General features: G+C 46.5%; 2 long non-coding RNA genes across 2 annotated transcripts; both read right to left on the reverse strand.

The window, feature by feature from the left end:
* Positions 1–696: 696 nt before the first annotated feature.
* On the reverse strand, positions 697–3,038 carry LOC140421642 (uncharacterized). Its single transcript, XR_011946961.1, has 3 exons — positions 2,272–3,038; positions 1,260–1,384; positions 697–805 (listed from the first exon to the last, which is right to left on the reverse strand). It is a non-coding gene; the product is annotated as an uncharacterized lncRNA (long non-coding RNA).
* Positions 3,039–4,678: 1,640 nt separating this feature from the next.
* Positions 4,679–8,822, reverse strand: LOC140421641 (uncharacterized). Its single transcript, XR_011946960.1, has 2 exons — positions 6,963–8,822; positions 4,679–6,839 (listed from the first exon to the last, which is right to left on the reverse strand). It is a non-coding gene; the product is annotated as an uncharacterized lncRNA (long non-coding RNA).
* Positions 8,823–9,025: the final 203 nt, after the last annotated feature.

Below are 9,025 nucleotides of genomic sequence, written 5' to 3' on the forward strand. Positions count from 1 at the left end.
CTCCAGTGTGAACTCGCTGGTGTACAGTGAGGTCAGATGATCGCCTGAATCCACTTCCACAGTGAGAGCATCTGAACGGCCTCTCATCAGTGTGAACACGGTGATGGGACATCAGTTCCCCAGAACTCTTATAACACTTCTCACAGTCTGGACATTTAAATGGTCTCTCTCCAGTGTGAACTCACTGATGTACAGAGAGGTCAGATGATCATCTGAACCCAGTCCCACAGTGAAAGCACCTGAACGGCCTCTCCTCGGTGTGAACACGTTGATGGGACATCAGTTCCCCAGAACTCTTCTAACACTTCTCGCAGTCTGGACATTTAAATGGTCTCTCCCCAGTGTGAATTCGCTGGTGTCTCAGCAGATTGGAGGAATGAGCAAATCCTTTCCCACACTGCGAACAGGTGAATGGCCTCTCCCCAGCATGAATGTGTTGGTGTGTCTGCAAGTGGTATGAGTATGAATCCCTTCCCGCACTCGAAGCAGGTGAACGGTCTCTCCCCAGTGTGAGTGCGCTGATGGATTTTCAACTTGGACGGATAATCAAATCCCTTCCCACAATCCCCACATTCCCATGGTTTTTCCCCGGTGTGACTGCATTTATGTTTCGAAAGGCCAGATGATCGACTGAAGCCTTGTCCACACACACAACATGTGTACGGTTTCTCCCCTCTGTGAACGGTGCATCTTCCTTCCATCTTCAAACTCCCATGATATTTATGTTACAAACGTTTTGGTGAGTAGATCATGACGTGATGTTTAGTTTGAATTTCCTTACTGAAGTTCCTTCACTTCCAATACTCTGCAAAATTGAATCAAAACAGAAAATAGGGAGTGAGAGAGAACGCACAAAAACACAAAGACAGGTTGCGAAATTGAGCTGAATGAATCTGGACATTTGTGGGGCCGGCACTGGGAAAAGGTGACCATGAAAACTGCTGGGTTGTCATCAAAAACAACTGGTTCACCTCTTTAGGAGGAGAGGGGGAGAGTGTGTGTGAGAGAGGGGGAGTGTTTGAGAGAGGGGGAGTTGTGCGAGAAGGGGAGTGTGCGAGTGAGAGAGAGGGCGCGAGTGAGAGAGAGGGCGCGAGTGAGAGAGAGGGTGCGCGAGAGAGAGGGTGAGAGAGAGGGTGCGAGAGAGAGTGAGAGACTGGGTGTAGGACAGAGAGCATTTGGGAGAGAGAGGTAGAGACAGAGAGAGGGAGTGTATGTGTGTGTGTGAGTGAGAGTGTGTAAAAACAGCGAATGGCAATGACCTGAAATGCAAACACTTGCGTTCAAAGGACGATAATGTTCACTTCCTGATGAATCGAATGAAGCTGTCACATTGTGATGTAAGAGTTTGCTCAAGGTTCCGGCCTGTAAATCCTCTTCTAAGACCCTGAAAATGAAATTTACAAAAGGTATCAATGTCAATCCAAAAATGGAATTCAGTAAATAAATTTGTGGTTTGGGTTTGTCGTGCGTAAATTCTCCCTTTCTAACTTCCTGGAAAAGGAGTTTCCCAAATCCACCGTTGTGTGGGGCGGCACAGTGGCACAGCGATTAACACTGCTACCTCACAGCACCAGGAACCTGGATTCAATTCCGGCCTTTTGGGTCACTGTCTGTGTGGGTCACTGTCTGCCCGTGTTTGCGTAGATTTGTTCGGGGTGCTCCAGTTTCCGCCCACAGTCCAAAGGTGGATTGGCCGTGTTAAACTGCCCCTCGTGTCCAAAGATATGTTTGTTAGGTGGGGTTATGGGAACAGGGCGGGGGCTTAGGTAGGGTGTTCTTTCAGAGGATCTGTGCAGACTTGATGGGCTGAATGGCCTCCTTATGCACTGTCGGGATTCTATGATTGTCAGTCTAGGATAGAAATTCCCAACATTCCCTTCTCCTGCTCCCTAGTCCAGTTCATGCTCCCCGCTGCACTTTAAAAAAAAAAATTTAGAGTACCCAATTATTTATTTATATATTTAATTATTTCCAATTAAGGAGCAATTACTGATACTGCGCAGCTTTAATCACAGCCCGGCCCCGCCCTTCATTCACTCCGATTGGTTGGAGGACCAGCTGCACTTGGTCGGTCCTCCAGTCCCGCCACTCCTCTTCCTATTGGTCCGGAGCCGTTGCCGCTGTCAATCACCCGGGCATTGTGACAGTTCCAGGTGGTGAGAGCCGCCACAGGCTCAGGCTGATTGTCCAATAATTTTTTGAAACTAACTTTAGAGTACCCAATTCACTTTTTCCAATTAAGGGACAATTTAGCATCGTCAATCCACCTACCTTGCACATGAGGGTGAAACCCATGCAGACACAGAGATAATTTGCAAACTCCACATAGACAATGACCCAGGGCCAAGATTCAAACCCGGGTCCTCAGCGCCGTAGTCCCAGTGCTAACCACTGTACTGCCCTCTCCACGCTTATACTTTGCCCCTCGTCGTCATCAGCAGTCCCTCATTTGAGGATGACGTCTACTCAGGGTCTTGAGTTTTTGCCATGGGTGGACAGAACCACAGATCTTGAGACCATCAGGTATTGGGATCGGAAGAGCAGGATGTATTTCCCTTTCTTTCCATCAATCCACCACCCCATCATTCAGACATTGCGACTCAAAGGGTGATATAGTTTGACGGACAAGTTGTCTCCATTCTGAACAATGGATAACAAGCTCCTCCCACTCATAGAAACGTTGCACCCGACAAAGATGGCGACCACGCATGCGCCATGGTGCACACTCAATCCAATAAAGATGGCGGCCGATAATCCAGGCTGAAAATGAGGGGATTCAGCTCCGCTCAGTACAATCTGGGTGCGGTAAACTCTTGTCAGAGTTTAATGACCCACACAATGTAGTTACGCGGCGTTTCCGACCTTCCCCGCGATCTCACGCACCCTACATATTGTTAACCGCGTCTTACAAATTATGTATGCAAAGAAGAAGCAGTATCGCCATTACTGATACTGCGCATGCTTCAATATCAGCTGGTCCCGCCCCTCATTCACTCCGATTGGTTGGAGGACCAGCACCTCTCGGTCGGGCCTCCAGTCCTGCCCCTCCTCTTCCTATTGGTCCTGAGCAGCTGTCAATCACCCGGGCATTGTGACAGTTCCAGATGGTGACAGCCGCCACAGGCTCAGGCTGACTCGCTGATTGTCCAATAATGTTTTTTAAAATAACTTTAGACTACGTGGCCAATCCGCCTACCCTGCACATCTTTGGATTGTGGGGCTAAACCCACGCAAACACATAGAGAATGTGCAAACTCCGCATGGACAGTGACCCAGAGCCAGGATGGGACCTGGGCCCTCAGCACCGTGAGGCAGCAGTGCTAACCACTGTGCCACCGTGCTCCTTGATTCTCCAATAATAACAGTGAGAGTCTCAGTAACAATAATAGTGGAGATGGGGCCCAGAGGAGAACAGCAAAGGATTCACTCAGTTTGAGAGCAACTAACACTGTCTGTTCCCATAATAAGTCAGGCTGCAGTTTGTGAGTGAAAACACCATTGGATCAAATGTAATGATGATAGAGTATCAAGAGAACCAAAACTAAATTTGGTTTTCAAATAATAGTGAAGTAGTCATGGTTTGTTGACAACATAATATAATCCGCTTCTGGTGTGTGTTACTCTGTCCCATTAGACAATAACCTTTAAAAAAAAAAAAATTTAGTATACCCAATTCATTTTTTTCCAAGGGAAATTTAGTGTGGCCAATCCACCTACTCTGCGCATCTTCAGGTTGTGGGGGTGAGACACACACAGACTCGGGGAGAATTTACAAACTCCACACGGACAGTGACCCAGGGCCTGGATCGAACCAGGGACCTTGGCAATGTGAGGCAGCAGTACCATCGTAGCACAGTGGTTAGCACAATTGCTTCACAGCTCCAGGGTCCCAGGTTCGATTCCCGTATTGGGTCAATGTCTGTGCGGAGTCTGCACGTTCTCCACGTGTCCACATGGGTTTCCTCCGACACCTCCAGTTTCCTCCCACATTCCTAAGATGTGCCGGTTTGGTGGATTGGCCATGAAAAATTGCCTTTAGTGTCCAAAAAGTTTAGATGGTGTTACTGGGTTACTGGGATAGGGTGGAGGTGTGGGGTAAGATAGCGTGATCGTTCCATGGGCCTGTGCAGACTCGATGGGCCGAATGGCCTCCTTCTGCACTGTAAATTCTATGATTTATGATTGAGCGCTAAGCACTAGGCGGCCACCATGCCGCACCCTTTATTAGACAATAACCTGCCTGTTATTCCAATTCTGGTGTATGTTACCACTGCAGGTCCTGCGCTGATTGGAGTCTGGTACAATAAACAGTCTGGTTCCAGTGCCTCTGAGGTCATTTAACCTGCATGTAAGCTGACATTAATGGAGACAAAAGGCCCAGTAAATATCCAATTGTAATAGGAGGACAAGGTGTGAAGAAACAATGATATTTTGAGGTTTCTGTGTTGTGGTGAGTGTCACTGGGAGGTGTGTGATAAAATAGGAATGGAAACATGACAGAGACACGTGTGACTGACTCCACCTGACTGAGAGCTGTTATACCCAAGGGGAGAGCAATGAGGACATGCGGAACTCCAGAGATTTCTGATATTCGAGGTATGTCTGTTAGAGGTACTGAAAATATTCAGTTCCTTCTTGTGGTTTTCGAGTTACTGTCACACAGGAAATGTATCCGACAGCTCATCAAAACCAAAGTTTTAATCTTCTCTTTGAGACACACTGTGATTGAAAAGGTCAAATGTTAAAACATCAGTTTGAGCAAAATTCAGAATGTCACAAAGATGAGTGAACTGTCCAATTAACCCCATTCACCATAACTCTGCCAATTTACCGTCCACAAGAATTTATCCAATTCCCTTTGAAATTTACTGTTAAATCTGCTTCCTGCAGCGTGTCAGTGTGAATTCTAGATCACATCACTGTGTAAAAACAATTCTCCTCAACACCTCCTTGGGTTCTGTTGTAAAATATCTTAAATCTCCGTGTCCTCTGGTTACAAACCCTCCTGCTCTTGGGAAACAGTTTCTCCCCATCGACACTATCACAAATCTTTCCTCATTTTAAACACCTCTATTAAATCTCCCCTTCACTTTCCTTATCTCAGAGGGACAATCCCGGTTTCTCCTGCTCTGAGTCACAAGGACTCGAAACGTTAACTCTGTTTCTCTCTGTACCGATGCTGCCAGAATTGCTGACTTTCCAACATTTCTGTTTTTCTCGCTCTTTTTCCTTCTTCAATCTATCACAAACACTTCATGATTTTGAACACCTCAATTAAATAGGAATAGGAGTGAAATATAGATGGATAAAGAAAGACTGATAGAAGAACTGAGAGATTTAAAAAAACAGAAAGGTGAGGTGGCAAGAGATAAAAGCTGAGAAATAGAGGAAACAAGTAACACAGAAAGAACGATATAAAATATAAGGGAGCAGGTTATCAGTTCCCAGCTACAGAGAGCAGAGGAAACTCAGTGACTGATCCACAGACACAGACGGTTTTGTCCGGGAATGGAGACTCTGAACAGAAATAACCGGCTCATTTGTAAATGTCACCACAATGTGATCTGTGTGACTCTGCCCTGACTCTGTGGACAGATATAGGCTGCACTGACAGATGTTCTCACCAGATTGTGGTCCCTGGGTTTATTTTCTGCTCAGAAGTGAGATGTGTGGTTTGGAACCGGCAGCACAGAAACAGGAAGTTGTGTTTCCTGAGAATGAAACAGCAGGCGTCAGTTTCATGTTATCACCATGAACAGACTTCCTGCCTGTGATAATCTGAGAGAGAAGAGAATGAGAGACAGGAGAGCAGTTTCACACACCCGAGGATCACTGAGAACGATCAGAATAAGGAGACCACCCAGAAAACGGCCAATAGGAATCTTCAGCTGAACACATCACTCATTCTTAAAGGGACAGTCAGGGCTCTGACAATGCTCAGCTCCCAGTTAAAGGGGCAGGCACAGCTTCGCCCTTTTCTCTGGTATGTTTCTGATTGTTAAAGGCTGGTAGGGGTGAGGTTTATTTAAAAGGACAGAATGTGGGAAGCACACATCAATAAAACTGGGAATTCTTGGACACAAACTGGAGCTCCTTCTTCATCTGTGAATGAAACTATTGTCTAATTCTCTCTGCTGTTACCAGGTCCCTGTGATGTCCTCCAGCTGGTTTTTAATGCAAACTTCCAGCAATCTATTTTAAGTAGGTTTCAATTCAATGAATTCATTGTGACTGTCACACAAACACATTAAAATGTTTTAGACGGATTCCGATGCATTTTCAGCCTGGAAACTGAAACCAGCTGCTTTACATTCAATCAGGAACATCACAGTTTTACACCAATCACTGATTTGACAGCACAGTAGCCTAAACAGCAGGCTTGTAATGCAGATCAAGGCTAGCAGCACGGGTTTAATTCCCGTACCGGCCTCCTCGAATAGGCGCTGGAATGCAGCGACTAGGGGCTTTTCACAGGAACTTCATTGAAGCCTACATGTATAAGCAATTATTATTATTACATTTCCAGCATTCACCATTGTTCTTCCCGACTCTGAACACAGTTGTAAAGAAGACTTCTGTTCCATGTCTAGGGGTTCTGAGATTTGGAGGAGAGCGGATGGAACATATTTATTACACATCGCAGGATTAACCCACACGGGGACTTTGGTCTTTCTCATCACTCTTCACTGTCAGCAAAGTGTCATTTGTCCCTCTCAGTGTGACCCTGAAGGACTGTGTCCAGGCTGAAGTTCTGTTCCTGCCGTGTGATCCTTCCCCAGATTGTCCTTTCTGAGCTCCAGACAGGTGATGTTCAACACTCAGGTGGGAAAGACAAATATCTGCAACAACATTTCAAACAAAGCTGATTTATTTCACATTTATTCAGTAGATTAAGACAGTCAGAGTAAACATTATTCAGTCCTGGACATGATTAACAGCATCAATAATGGTATAATCTAAACCTTGTAGTCGCTTGTGAACTCGCTGGTGTGTTAGCAGGTGGGATGAGTGAGTAAACCCCTTTCCTCAGACATTGCAGTTAAATGGTTGCTCCCAGTGTGAACTCGATGATGTTTCAGAAGAGAAGATAAATGAGAAAATTCCTTCCCACATATGGAGCAAGTGAACGGCCTCTCCCCACTGTGAACTCTCTGGTGTGTCAGCAGGTTGGATGACTGACTGAATCCCTTCCCACACACAGAGCAGGTGAATGGCCTCTCCCCAGTGTGAATTCGCTGGTGATTCAATAGGTTGGATGAACAAGTGAATCCCTTCCCACACACAGAGCAGGTCAATGGCCTCTCCCCAGTGTGAATTCGCTGGTGATTCAATAGGTTGGATGACTGACTGAATCCCTTCCCACACACACAGCTGGCGATGGCCTCTCCCCAGTGTGAATTCGCTGGTGAGTCAATAGGTTGGATGAACGAGTGAATCCCTTCCCACATTCAGAGCAGGTGAACGGTCTATCCCCTGTATGAAGTTGCTGGTGTATCAGAAGGTTGGATGAATTAATGAATCCTTTCCCACAGTCAGAGCAGGTGAATGGCCTCTCCCCAGTGTGAATTCTCTGGTGGTTCAGTAGGGCAGATGGACGGCTGAATCCTTTCCCACACACAGAGCAGGTGAAAGGTCTCTCCGCAGTGTGAGCATATTGGTGTGTTAGTAAATCCTTTTTGTTTTTAAAGCTCGTCTCAGTCAGGACAGTTAAAACATTTGTTATCAGAGTGAACAAGTTGATGTGTCTGCAGGTGGGATGACTGAATTAATCCTTTTCCACACAAGGAGCAGGAAAACGGTCTCTCCCCAGTGTGAATATGTTGATGTGTGAGCAGATCCTTTTTACATTTAAAACTCTTCTCACAGTCAGGACATGTAAACGGTCTCTTATCAGTGTGAACAAGTTGATGAGTCACAATGTGGGATGACCGAGTGAATCCCTTTCCACAAACAGGGCAGGTGAATGGTCTCTCCTCAGTGTGAACTCGCTGGTGTGTCAGAAGGTTGTATGAATGGGTGAAGCCCTTCCCACAAATGGAGCAGAGGAACGGTCTCTCCCCAGTGTGACTGCGACGATGAACTTCCAGTTGTGATGGGTAACTGAATCCCTTCCCACAGTCCACACATTTCCAGTTTCTCCATGGTGAGGGGTCTTTATGTCTCTTCCGGTTGAAGCTTTGTCCACACACAAACATGCGTTTAATTTCTCCCAGCAGTGAATGATGTGATACTTTTTTTGAGGCTGTGTAACTGGTTAAAACTCTCTCCACAGTCAGTGGACTGGAAAACTCTCATTGGGAGTGGGTCTCGGTGCTTTTGCAGTCACACTTCTCCTTCCAAATTCAAAGATTGAAGATATTGGGCTCTTAATGAATTAAGTGACTGTCAGATTTCGATGTGATGTTTGGTTTGAATTTTCTGTCGGTTAATCCTCCACTTCCAATATTCTGTAAAAGGAGTTTACAACAGTCATCACTGTCAATCCAGGGTATAAATTCTGAACAGACAATTCTAGTTTTTCTGGAACATTTTTCCCTCTCTTGTTCCCCCAAAGCTGTAAATCCCCGTCCCACACACTCTCCCTCCTCCCTGGGCTGAAATCCAAACCCATCTCACCATCCGCACCATTTCTTTCCTCCACTCCCAGTTTTCTTCCCCCCTCTCCTCTGCCTGGGTTCAGTTCTCCAGCTCCTGTCTGCAGACTGACAATAAAACCAATGGGTCTTATTGGGGGTTTGGGTTTTCACCATTGTCACCGCTCGGGGCGGCTCTCATTCAGCCTCTGGAAGCCGCACTCACTCTCACCGCGGCTGCGCTCAGCCAGGAGCAGCACCGCGCATGCTCCGCACAAAGAGGCGATTTCCGGGGCGCGTTCTGGCTCCTGTGACGAAGATAGGGCGTATTCATCGTCGCCCGGCATTGTGGGTAGTCTTACCCGCCATTATTTCATTACGTTCCTCAGGGTGATAAATTGCTTCCGGCACTTTTCATACAGTTCGGTGTTTGTACCGAATGGGGCGGCCGC

This window comes from Scyliorhinus torazame, chromosome 5, assembly GCF_047496885.1.
Source record: "Scyliorhinus torazame isolate Kashiwa2021f chromosome 5, sScyTor2.1, whole genome shotgun sequence".
NCBI classification, from domain to species: Eukaryota; Metazoa; Chordata; class Chondrichthyes; order Carcharhiniformes; family Scyliorhinidae; genus Scyliorhinus; species Scyliorhinus torazame.